The sequence below is a fragment of the Alexandromys fortis genome, unplaced genomic scaffold (genome assembly GCF_014885135.2).
Source record: "Alexandromys fortis isolate MF-2015 unplaced genomic scaffold, M_Fortis_MF-2015_v1.1 scaffold_65, whole genome shotgun sequence".
NCBI classification, from domain to species: Eukaryota; Metazoa; Chordata; class Mammalia; order Rodentia; family Cricetidae; genus Alexandromys; species Alexandromys fortis.
In genome coordinates, this window is record NW_026067986.1 from 9150555 (window position 1) to 9163453 (window position 12899).

Sequence of the window (12899 nt, forward strand, 5' to 3'; positions counted from 1 at the left end):
AAACTTCTCCCGTACAGGGGCTGGGCTGCCCTTCCCCAAAGGCTCTCCCCTAGAATTCCCCTACTATTTTCATGACCTGCCCTTTTTTATGCCTCTACCTGCTTGGCTACTCATCCCCCTTCCTCCCCCGTCTCCCTTCCCTCCCCCTTCTCCCTACTTGGCCCAGCTCAGCTTAGGCATGTCCACTCTAGACTCTTCCAGAATGCCTGTCTCTGTCTATGCTCGCCACATCCCTACAACAATCATCCTCCTCCGCCACACCTAGGAGCATTCATTTGTACCCTTTTTTATTTCATTTTTCCGTTCACCTGGTGAAGAGACCCTAGGAGTGACTTAAATGAGTTCTTTCCCGGAGGAACTCAGCTGCTCCAAACCAAAGCGCTGATCTGATCTGACTCTGCTAAGGTGTATAGAATCCTTAGTTTCTGCTCGCTTTTTCCATCCGCCAAATTTAATCGGAGGGTCCGCCTCTCTTCAGCCGCTTCTTACCTCCACCTCATCTAAACAACCATCTCTCCTTTCTCACTCAGTATGTCTTCTCTCTGGTTCCTAGAGCCTGCTATGCCTTTTAGGGAGCCTACCATGGGCACATCCTCCTGAGCGGCTCTTCAGGGCCCCAACGCATGGGGTAGTCTACTTACTAAGACACTTGCTCACCTCCTTTTGTAGGAAACCTCCCTTTACCAAAGCCTCTCCCAATGCACCTCCTTTGCTTTTTCTCCTCTACCTGCTCTATTGTCTCTCCCCTTCTTCTGGCTGTCATTAAGGAGATGCCCGCTTTGTCAACCTTTACTACAAACGTCACACAGGTGTGCAAGAGGCTTCTTCTTGCCCTCCTGGGTTCCTATCCTGTGGAAATGGTTGCCCGTCTTCTGTGATGTGGGACATTTCTCAGTGGCAATTTTCTCTGACCATTAAGGGATGTCCTGGCTTGACATTCCTGTTGCCATGACACTTACCCCCTCTGCTTCCTTGTGACCCCTCTCAGCTCCTTCCTGGAACTTCCTCACCTTCCCCTAGCAGCAGCCTCCTAAGTTCCACAGGTTCTCTACGTTATCCTAGGTCTCTAAACGTTTCCATACCAGCTTCCTATTGGAACCACTTGTTCTATCTCCCCTTGTGCCCTCCTGGGCCTAAACACTGCCCAGGAATTTCCTTGCCTCCCCTCAGAAGCTGACTGCTAAGTCACACAACTTTCTTAAGCCTTTCTGGGCCCCTTTGATCTTGTCCCTGTCTCTCAGCTCCTCCTGAAAGTCCTGAAGGTTTTCTATGTCCTCCTAGCTTCTACAATATTGGAACCCTCTCTTGGTAGGGTTTCTGCTCTTCCTTCTTGTCCTTATGGCTACACAGTGCCCTGTTTCTGAGCTGCTTAAGCCTCCATATGGCAAAGCTGTTGTTTTGGTTTGGTTTTTTTTTTTTTTTCTTCAAACTTTTCTCCTTGGATTCAATTCCTTTCTCTGACTCAGATTTTCGTAAGGCCTCAATGTCTTACTGAAAATGACTTAGTATCAGCGTTATAATTATAAATATGCTGACCTGCCCTGTCACCTGGGTACCCTGTCACTTTAACAGACAAGCTCCGCCCACTCCCAATCTCCCCCTTCACACCAAGGCAAGCTGGTCTCCCTTCTCTCTTCCTTCTTACTTCCTGTCCTCTTTCTGTCAATTTTTCTAAAGAGGCAGCTCCCTGCCTCCTTTCTTCCCCCCTTCCCTCCCTCTCTCTCTCTCTGTCCCTCTCCCTCTCTCTCTTTCTCTTTTCACTCCACACCCCCTACCCTCCCAATACCCACTACATAAACTCCACACTCCACGCTCAAGCTCTGTCTGCAATGGCACATCTGTCTGTCTCCCTCCCACTGATGTCTCCCACCTGCCATGGGACCTACTAGGGTCACCTGCTCCATGAATCATAACAACCACAAGAGCTTGATGGCCAAAGATGGTAGGACTCAAGTTCCAAATTCTCTGATTGTAACTACTTCTGCCACTGCACAAGCAAATGATACCAAACAGTCTCTCTCATCGCTAAGGTTTTAGCACTTTCTGCTCTTAGAACTTTCATCTCTGTGATTTCTTTATGCTCGGCTCTCAACAAATCAGCTGAGGCTGCTGTGTGAATAGTCTTTCCCTCAGGATTTGTAAACTCGCTGGGTGTGGCTAAAGAGTCTGTAAAATCTGTAAAAAAAAAAAATGTGACTTAAAACTTTGAACAAAAAGCTTAGAGTTAAAACTTATACCTAGGAATTTTAGTTTGCCACAATATCCTATCCATGAGATTCATTTGGTTTAGAGTAAACTATATATACAACTTGGACTCAACTCTTGTTTTTACAAAAAGATCTACTAGGAAAACATGCTTTGAACAGACCCACCTGACTTACCACCTTCTTGGCTGATTATCTCATCAAGATAGAAGCAACCGCATCACTGGCAGCAACCTTTACTAGGGTTAAAGAAAACACGCCGTGTGATTTCGCCATTTTATGATACCCGCATGTCATAAAGCAACAATCATAAAACCTTTCAGTCTTACTGATCTCTCGGTTTCTTACTGTATCTCTTATTAGACTAAGGAAATACTAAGAAGTCTTTAGGCTGTTTTTGAATGGTATGGATTTTTGAGTTATGATAAAAATTGAAGGTTATAAAGATTTACTCAGATTAATAAACAATGACTTAAGATATAGGTCTAACTGTTTATATCTTTGCTACCTGTTCAACATTAAGCTTTTAGAAAATTTAGATAAGTAACAATATATGTGTGAAAAACAAAGTATATTTTATAATCAAGATTTATAAATTCTGAAGGTCTCCTAAGGTTCACAGTAGTATCCATCTAGATCCATTGTCATTGATCAATTATTAAGTTTTAGCTATTTGGATAAACTAAGTTATCTCAACAAAAACTGTGATATCCTAAAGTGGTACATTATCATTAAAAGTTTTATTTTTGACATTTAAAAAGCTTCAATTTAAAATTGATATTTTCTTAATGCTAACTAACAGGGATAAATACATAAAGTCCTAATCTTATACAAAACCTACTAACTTATTGTAAACTATTAAAGATAATTAAGGCATGCGAGCTGCTAGCCAGTCACCTTATAAATGATCAAATTCTTAAATTGTGCTCATAACTATAGTTATGGTAATGCTACATACTAATGTAGTTAATTATAGAAGTAAGATCTATTTAGCCTCCTGTATACGTTTTCAAAATTAAACCTAACAAGTATGTAGAAACAAAGTTTGTTTAGTTTAAAAATACTTAATAGATAATGCTCCTCAAAACTTTTCAGAGATCTGCTGACTATGGCATTTAAAATGCTTAATGGAAAAACCTTACTGTAACAGAGACCCCAGTGCCTAGAGGTGACCCCAAGGTTTCCAAAGAAGATGCTGGGGCACAGAAGGACTTCACCTGGAGCTTGGTTTAAGTGTGGCAAGCCAACCACTGGATGAAAGACTGCCCTTTGCCTTGCTCACCACCAGGATCCTCTCCAAACTGATTTCAGTGTAGGCAGAGGTCACAGGAAAGCATCAGTTTTCTACTTCCAGGCCAAGGAGATCTGACAGACTTTCTCTTGGAGGAGGAACCGGGGGACCAGCCTACCTTGTCTTAGGCAAACTGGGGCTGCTTGCCTACTGTAGCAGGCATTCTCGGAACTACCAGCCCCAAATGATGACACAGAAACACAGAGACTTACTCTTAGTTATGACTGCTTGGCCTTAGTTTGGCTGGTCCTCCTACCTATTTTAACTTATTTTAACCTGTTTCTCTTCATCTACATTTTGCCTCAGGGCTTTTTTTTCCTTTCTTTCATTCCGGACCTCCTATTTTCTTGCTTTCTCTCAGTCTGCCTGGCTGGTGGCTGCCTGGATTGCTGACCCAAGGCATCTCCCTCTCATTCTCCCATTTTCTCTCAAGCCTAGAATTCTCCTCCTACTTATTCTCTCTTCCTGCCAGCCCTGCCTATCTCTTTACTGCCTCCCTATTGGCCACTCAGCTTTTTAGTAGACCAATCAGATGCCTTAGTCAGGCCAGGTGAGACAGCAATGCATGTTTACCTAGTTAAACAAATGCAGCATAAAGAAAAGTAATGACCTGTGCATAGTTAAAGTCGTATTCTGCAACATAAACAAATGCAGCATATCTTTATTTAGTTAAAGCAATGTCTCCCAATAGTGCTCAGTTTGGTGATTATCCTGATAGCTGGCAAAATCTCTGTCATTTTTAACAGAGTAGGGAGCTGCTTGGTCTGTACCTCCTGCTTACTAAGGTGAAATTTAGCCTTCTCAGATCTCTGATGGCATTGACAACTGGGCTATGTTAGCTTTGTCAGTTTAAGGGCAGAAATCAAGATTTCAGCTGACAGCTCAGTTCTATTCATATGTAAAACCAGCCTCAAGCCTCATTTTCCTAGAGCTGGTAGGTCTCCCTAAAGGACTAAGAAGTGATTTAAGGTAAATAAAAAAATGAAAAGTGCTTCAGGTTTATTTTCCTTGCTATGCTATTGTTATACTAAGATTTCAAAAGTTCAGAATTTTAACAATCAGTAGACTTCTGATAAGCCATTAATCTAGTTCTGGTAAGCACTGATAATATTAGCATGCACAAGCTTAAAACTTTAAATTTCCTCTGGATGGTTGTCTTCTTTGTAGAGACAGAAAAATGCTTCTCACTATGCTGAAAACATCTCTGTTTAATCTATATATCCCATGCTCTGGGAAATGCAGTAATGCTTTTAACCCAGAATCATTTTTTTTTGGGGTACCCATGACTCAAAGGTGTGACTCTGCTCCCTTTTCTACAATGTGAATTTCACTCCAGAGTACAAACAGTGGTGATGCTAAGGAATCTAAACCTTTTATCTCTTTTTATAAACTTAAAATTTTCTTGTAAGCTTCAAACAATAGACGAATCCACAAGTCAAATGGACTCCAGATAAAATTCTCCTGTCAATCAACAGCCTGTTTCCCCTCCTACTGCCTATTCTTGGGGGTGGGCTATCTCTCTCCCTTTCCCTTTTCTTAAGACTCCCCTCCCCCAACTATCAGGGCCATGACCCCAAAAGTTTCAAATGTACACCTATGAAAAAATTTTCCCTTAAACTCCTTAACATTACCATCTCTCTCTAGTCTATCTGTTCTAGCATATTTCAAATAAACTGCAGATGCTCCAACAACCTGCAGGCTCCAAGGTTCCCCTCAGAAGCTGCATCCTAGCCAACTTCAAATGGGCTAGCTCCAGGTGGTCCAGTCTCCCACACTGCTCCAATGCCACCTCACATCCCTGGCCCTAGATGGTACTGAAGAGCCTGGACAGGGAGTGAAAAGGTCTGCTTCCGGACTCGGAGGGTAGCATTCTGGGTTTCTTGGGTTCTCAACAACTACACTTCAATGCCAACAGGAAGTAGTCAGAGAAAACTGCAGCGCTCCTTATCATTTATTACCAACAAAAAGGCTGGGATGCTAAGTCTCAAACCTTGGGACAAATAGGTGAGATATCAAGCTGGACCTGGCCAACAGGTTCTCCTAGCATCCATCCCTAAATTCCTACCTGTTACAGGGCCCTCCTGGCAGGCATATCCCACCTCTACCCTAAACTTCTTCAGCCCAGGGCCTGGCTGTGCTTCCCCAGGATGCTCTTACCTATACAATCCATCCATTTTGGTTACCTACCCCTTTTTGTGCCTTTGCCCTCTTGGCTGCTTCTCTCCTCTCTCCCTTCCCCCCTCAGTCTCCTCACATGGCTCATTTCAGCCTGGTCTTGTCTACTCTGGATGTCCCCATCTCTCCCTATGCTCCTATAATAAACTTTTTTCCTCTACTATGCCTAGGGTCAATCAGCTCCTTTTTTTAAATATGTATATCATTCTTTTCATTCAAACTGTTCATATTTTTTTTTAATTTTACTTTAACTTCTCTTACTGAAAACAAAGAATCAATATACTTTATTTTCATTCTCACAAAATTGACATTGATTTGAGAGTAACCTGAAATCTATGTTTCCTAGTTTTATGTTAACATGACACAGGCTATAATCATCCAGGAGGAGGGAATTTCAACCAAGACTATGCCTCCGGGAGATCTGGCTACAGGCAAGCCTGTAGAATATTTTCTTAATTAATGATTGATGGGAGAGGGCTGAGCCCATAATGGGCAGGACCATCCCTGGGCTGGTGGTCCTGGGTTAATGAGAAATCGGGCTGAGCAAGCCATGAAGACTAAACCAGTAAGCTGTAGGACTTCATGCCTTCTGTTTCAACTCCTGCCTCCTGGTTCCTGCCCAGTTTGAGTTCCTGCTTTGACTTCCCTCAGTATCGTGATTCAGAATATGCAAGCCAAATTTTACCTTCCTCTCCAAGTTGCTTTTGGTCATGGTGATTCATGACCAAATAATAACCCTAAGGCAAAAATTGGCACCAGCATCACTGGGTATGGCAGTGACAGACTTGACTATGTTTTAGGGAGGACTGTGGGAGGACTGTGGGAGGACTTTGGAACTTGGACTGGAAAGACCTTTTTGTTTTCAAAGCTTGGCAAGCTGTCATGACAACTCAGAAGATTAGATAATAAGGCTGGGAGCAGTGCAGTTGCTGGAGTTTCAAAAGAAAGCAAGGACTCTTATCAGGGCTGTCTGATATTTTGAACTAAGCATCTGCGGTTCTGATCAGCTAGGGCCAAAGAATCAGCTGGGAGTAACAATAGAGAAGCATTACTCAAAAGCTTTCTGCACTGGGGCAATTGATGCCCCTTAGCTGGAGATACAAAGTCAGCAATGATTGAAGAGACAGGACCAATGAAGGGAAACCTGAGAAGGGTTTCCCCAGGGTCAGCACACCCTGTGCTCCAGAGGTGACCAATGAGCGGCCACTCACTGGCAGCTGAACTTGGTAGAGTAAGCATCACCAAGGTGGTGCTCGTTTTGTAGGCATGCAGAGGTCACAGAGAGCAGACGAGGTTGAGAACTATGTGGGGTCCTGAAGAAAACCCAGGAGAAGATATTGGTGAAGTGCAGTTGAGTTGCAGCAGTAGACACTAGCATTTTGAAGATGCCAGTCCAAAGGGAAGCTGCCCAGAACAACAGCGGAAGTGAAATGGAGCTGGCTTGAGCATAGGAGACAATCTATATGGGCAACAGAAGAGTGGAAGTTCTTACCCAGGCTTTTGAGAGAGCCCATAAATCAAGAGTGAATCTTAGTCATTGGATGCTGTGTTATATATACTTCTGGAGTTTGTATCATTTTGATTTGATTTTGACTGTGTCCTGGTTCTCCTCTCTTGGAATGAGAAAATATTTCATTTCTTTTGGTGTTACAGAAACCAAAAATTGAGAGAATTTGAACTTGTTAAACAGACTGTAATTTTTTATTGATTTTTGTTGAGCTCTACATTTTTCTCTGCTCCTCTCCCCTCCCTTCCCCTTCAACCCTCTCCCAAGGTCCCCATGCTCCCAATTTACTCAGGAAATCTCGATTTTTTTTTCTACTACCCTTGTAGATTAGATCTATGTATGTTTCTCTTAGGGTCCTCATTGTTGAACAGACTGTATTTTTAAGAGATGTTTTGAGTATTTTAAAGAGAGTTTGAATTTTAAAAGAGAGACTTACTTTCATAAGTTGAACTGTTTTATATTGTAATGTTATTAATGTTATGATCTTGGGGATGAACAGAAAGGAAACATTATGGCCTAACAGTTGTAAGCCTCTTGATATACACAAGTGATCAGGCCCTGCCCCCAGACTACTCCAATAGCCATAAGGGCCATTTCCAGATCCTTGAGACTTAGGGGGTCAAGCTCTGCCCTACAAAAAAAAAAATCCCAAGGTCAGTCCAAAAAACCTCACCAATCCCTGAGCTTACTCCAAAATCAGGCCTCAGAATCCCACCAATCCCTTAGCTTGCCTAAAGATGAAGCAACAGAATACTACCAATCCCAGGCCATCCTGGAAAGCTCTGCTCCCCCAAGAAACCCTATATAAAAATGTGCCTTCTACTCAGTTTGCCGCTACTTCTCTCCTGACCAGAAGCAGTCACCCTCTTGCGTCTCTCCCAATCAATCTCTTGTGTGAGGTTTGCTGTGTCGTATGACTTTATGGTATTCCTTGACTCTAGACCACCAGGATACCTTTCCCCTCAGAGCTGTAACACTTACAACAGCCATGTGATGTGTTTGTGTGTCGAGTTGACAAGGAGTCGAATGTCCTGCTAATTGTATGTAAACTTGACACCAACTATAGCCATCCCTCTAAGAGGAGGGAGCATCTATTGAGAAAATTCTTCCAAAGTAGCCAATTATAGACAAGACTGCAGGGCTTTTTTTTGGGGGGGGACAGGATTTCTCTGTAGCTTATGAAGCTATCCTGGAACTAGCTCTTGTAGACCAGGCTGGCCCCAAACTCACAGAGATCCACCTGCCTCTGCCTCCCTAGTGCTGGGATTAAAGGCATGCACCACCACCACCCAGCTAAGGGCAATTTTTTAATTTACTGATTGATTGATATGATCCCAACCCATTATGGGTGGTACCGCCCTGGAATGGTGGGCCAGGGTGAAAGAAACATGAGGAGCCAACTAGCACCAGTTCCTGCCTCCAGGTTATGCCCAGTTTGAGTTCCCACACTGGCTTCCGTCAGTGGAGTATCATTCAAGAAAAGTAAGCCAAATAAACCTTTATCTCCCCATGTTGCTTTTGGTCACAGCAATAATAACCCTAAGACAATGTCCCTGAGAAAGCCTAACATTTGAAACCCTATGGTCATTCCAGGCAAGGACTCCTGTGTTGTCTTGATGTCCCATGGCCATTTGTTTGTCATGCTGTTGTATAACAGTTTCATCCTGAAGGGAAGCTCCTGACCCAGAAATGTAAACAACTCAGAACAGCTTCAGGAAGTCCGCCAAGGTGATCCAACTCATGGGCTCTCCCTGACAAGAGTAAGCAAGCAAAGCTGAGAGCTCCTCTCAGACACACCAAGCAGCAATGCAAGCTTTCAACCGAAGCACCTGAAAAGGCACTCTCCATCACACTGTGCTCCCTGCAGGCTGAGAAGTGTGCTCCAGGTTCCCAGATTCCTGCGCTGTCAGCCATGTTGAAGTAGGCTTTGGTGATACATCTGTGTTTGATGATCCTATCAATAACTCGTCACCCATACTCCTGTGAGTAACTGCATTAAAACTCCTGGTTCACCAAGTTGGACTTAGGTGATATTCATGTTTTGGTCTTTGCAGTAAAGAGATGTGCATGTGGCATCTCCCCAGGAAAAGGTTTGTCACACAACATATGCATGCATCATCTACTATAAGTTCTCAGAATGATAAGTGTATCTTCGTTGCTTTATTTCTTTCTTCCCTAGAGCACTGAGTCTTTGGTGCATGGTAAAAACCAAATGTTCAGCTGATAGTTGTGATGTTAACGTTACATCTAATGTTTAAAATTACTATGCTTGACAAACCAAGAAACGAGAAAAAAAATGTCTCTAATATGTAAGACCCTAGCTTTTACAGGCGGTACCCAAGCATCCCACTTCCTTTTATTCCCCAGACATTGAAAACTATTCTTCAACTGACTGATCTTGGAAAATTTGCTGTTCTTTCAAGATAATAGATCACAAGGCCAACTGCTCATTCTGCTTTGGAATTCAAACTTGCTTACTCTGTTGAAAAAGGCAACGACAAGACCCAAAATTGTAACTTTGTGGGTTTTGCGCAGCTCTTGGCTGATATGGCAAGGTGCTATATCTTTGTGGCACTCTTAGGAACAGACCTGGCACCAGTATTTAACTAAAAAGCCTCTTCTTTTTGAAACACATTCATAGTCACAGTGAATCTCTGACCCCAGACTTTTCGCCAGAGTGACTATCATGAAAAGTACCCTGACCCTTCTGTTTTTGTCCTCATGAAGACTGTTTTTTTTTTTTACATAGTATAAAGCATATTTAGTTTCTAGATTTTTTTTTTTTTTTGATTTTTCGAGACAGGGTTTCTCTGTGGTTTTGGAGCCTGTCCCGGAACTAGCTCTTGTAGACCAGGCAGGTCTCGAACTCACAGAGATCCACCTGCCTCTGCCTCCCGAGTGCTGGGATTAAAGGCGTGCTCCACCACCAGCTACGGCAGACACCCTATTCCCCTTCTAGTGGTCCCTCTCTAAGTTATGAAAGTCAAATGCTCAAATGCACAGACCCAAACAGCAGAAGGTAACTCCCACTGCTCGTCTGCTTCCATCCTGTCTCCGATTTCCTGCACATCCCCTGGCTTCCCCAGCTCCCCCACTGTGCCGAGCTGAATCTCCATTCAGTTCGTGTCCAGCAGCACAAATCAACATCATTTGATCAAGAAGCGTTCCTCAAAACCTGACCCTCAGTTGTCTTTGTCTTTTACACCTTTGCTCGCACTGACTGGCTATCTCCTTTCTGTAGAACATTTGATGGAATGTGTCCAACAGTTTGGTGCTGCATTTCAACAAAAGTGAGACTTGTTTTTCTGCCCCTACCCGTCATCATTCCCATTGCATGAAGTCATCGTGGTGGTGAGAGTTAATGCGTTACTGCTTTCAATAAACAGCTGTCAAAAAAATACTTCTTACCAATAAATGGTGCTTTTTAAATGCTATAGAACCTTCGGTGTGTGTAACAGTCACTGACCTTTTAGAGATGTTTAAATAAAGAAATGTATTAGTTTTATAAATGGAAGAAAAGCTTCCGTTTGCAATCAAAATTCATGATCATAATTGATTATTTTTTCTTTCTAAGTTAGGTTTTGTTAGGAATATTATTTGAATAACAAAACAGAAACAACTGGAAAAATTTCAAAACCAATCAAAACTTTATCTCATTAACCATCATCTGCAGATAAATTTAAGAATAAGAATTAAAAAGCTGTTGAAACATCCTTATCATTATAACAACGATAGAATTTTAGTGATATGTAGATCAATCTATTTACAAAGATAAATATGTACATGACAGAACTATTTTCATGAAGCAATAAAAAAAACAAGAAGTATACAGAGATGTTCGTTCTCCCCTCTTTTATTCTATATAGTATTAGAAATCTTAGCTGTAGCAATTAGAAAAGAGAAGACATAAAAGGGATAAATAGGAATAAGTAAGTCATCCAATTTGCAGCTAACATGATTCTTTACTTAAAGTGACATGAGTCTACTGGAGTGTAGCAATATGTTTACTACTACAAAACTCTTAGACATAATAAACCTAATATTGAAGTATAAAAATCAAAAATAGCTTTCATTTATACTAACAGTCTATAAGAAAGAGATTAGGAAAAATGTCCCATTCAAAACTACTTCCCCTAGCTCTTTCTTTTCAACACGGCGACTGAGCGGGTTGCAGACGCCAACATGCAGATCTTTGTGAAAACCCTGACAGGCAAGACCATCACTCTTGAGGTCGAGTCCAGTGACACCATCGAGAATGTCAAGGCCAAGATCCAAGACAAAGAAAGCATCCCACCTGACCATCAGAGGCTGATATTTGCTGGCAAGTAGCTGGAGGATGGCGGGACCCCGTCCGACTACAACATCCAGAAAGAGTCCACTTTGCACCTGCTGCTTTGTGTGCATGGTGGCATCATCGAGCCGGCCCTTCGTCAGCTTGCCCAGAACTACAACTGTGACACGATGATCTGCTGCAAGTGCTATGCACGCCTGCACCCCCGTGCAGTCAAATGCCGCAAGAAGTGCGGCCACACCAACAACCTGCGCCCCAAGAAGAAGGTCAAATAAAGCTGGGGCCATAACTGGCCCATGACCCTGGGACCAAATAAAGTCCCCTTCCATCGACTGGAGCAGGAAAAAAAAAAAACTACTCCCCCAATATTATGTATTTAGGAACATAATCAACCAAAGTAGTTTTAAAAAGTCTCTACAATGAATATTATTAATGTTGAAAAAGGACATTGCAGAAGATAATAAACAATGGAAAAATATTCCATGTTCCTATACAGGCAGAAATAATATTATGAAAATGGCTATCCCACCAAAATTAAAATACAGAGTCAATGCATTGCCTTTCAAATTTTTCATGGCATATTTCACATGTTTAGATTAAAAAAAATACAAGAATTCATATGGAATGGCGAAAGATCATGAACAGCTAAAGCAATCCTAAGGAGAAAGAACAATACTGGAAGCATCTGATACCTGCTCTCAAATTACACTGCAATGGTAGAGACAACCTGGTATCATCACCAGGATAAACAGGTACATTGATTGACTACAATAGAGGTCCTGGAAATAGAACAGCAAAGCTAAGACCACTGCATTTCAACAAAGGAGGCAAAAACATTATTCGGGAAGAAAGAACCTATTCAGCAAACGATACTGGCAATACTAGATCTCTGCTTGCAAAGGATGAAATTATACTTATATGTTTACCTCGTACAAAAATCAGTTCAAAATGAAATCAAGGGCCTTAATTTAAAATCTGAATCATTGCAAATATAAAGAAAACATGTGGGATACCATGCAAGACACTGGGATATGGCTAAGGACTTTCGAATGGAACACAATAGCACATGGCCTAACCCCAGATGGGACCACATGAAAGTAAGTTTCGGGGCAGTAAAGGACACAGTCAGCAGAGCCCACAGACAGCAAAATGCACAGTCAGCAAAGGACACAGTCAGCGGAGCCCACAGACAGCCCATACTGTAAAGGAAAACCTTACCAGCTACACTTCAGACAGCAGGCTTATTTCCAGAACCTGCAGCTTAAAGATTTGCTTCAGTTAAGTAGCAAGGAAATAAAACTTCCAATCAACAATGGGCAAATTAACAAAATAGATAGTTCTAAAAAAATAAAAAAGGGAGAGAGAGAGAGAGAGAGAGAGAGAGAGAGAGAGAGAGAGAAGAGGGGGAGGGGGGGGGGGGGGGGGGGGGGG

The 12899-nt window shown here is 42.4% G+C and overlaps 1 protein-coding gene and 1 pseudogene across 3 annotated transcripts in view; one reads left to right on the forward strand and one right to left on the reverse strand.

Annotated features, from left to right (window-relative positions):
- Gulp1 (GULP PTB domain containing engulfment adaptor 1) overlaps window positions 1–12899 on the reverse strand; it is a 210703-nt gene that overhangs the window by 109727 nt on the left and 88077 nt on the right. The window lies entirely within an intron of this gene.
- Window positions 11339–11743, forward strand: LOC126511791 (ubiquitin-60S ribosomal protein L40-like; annotated as a pseudogene).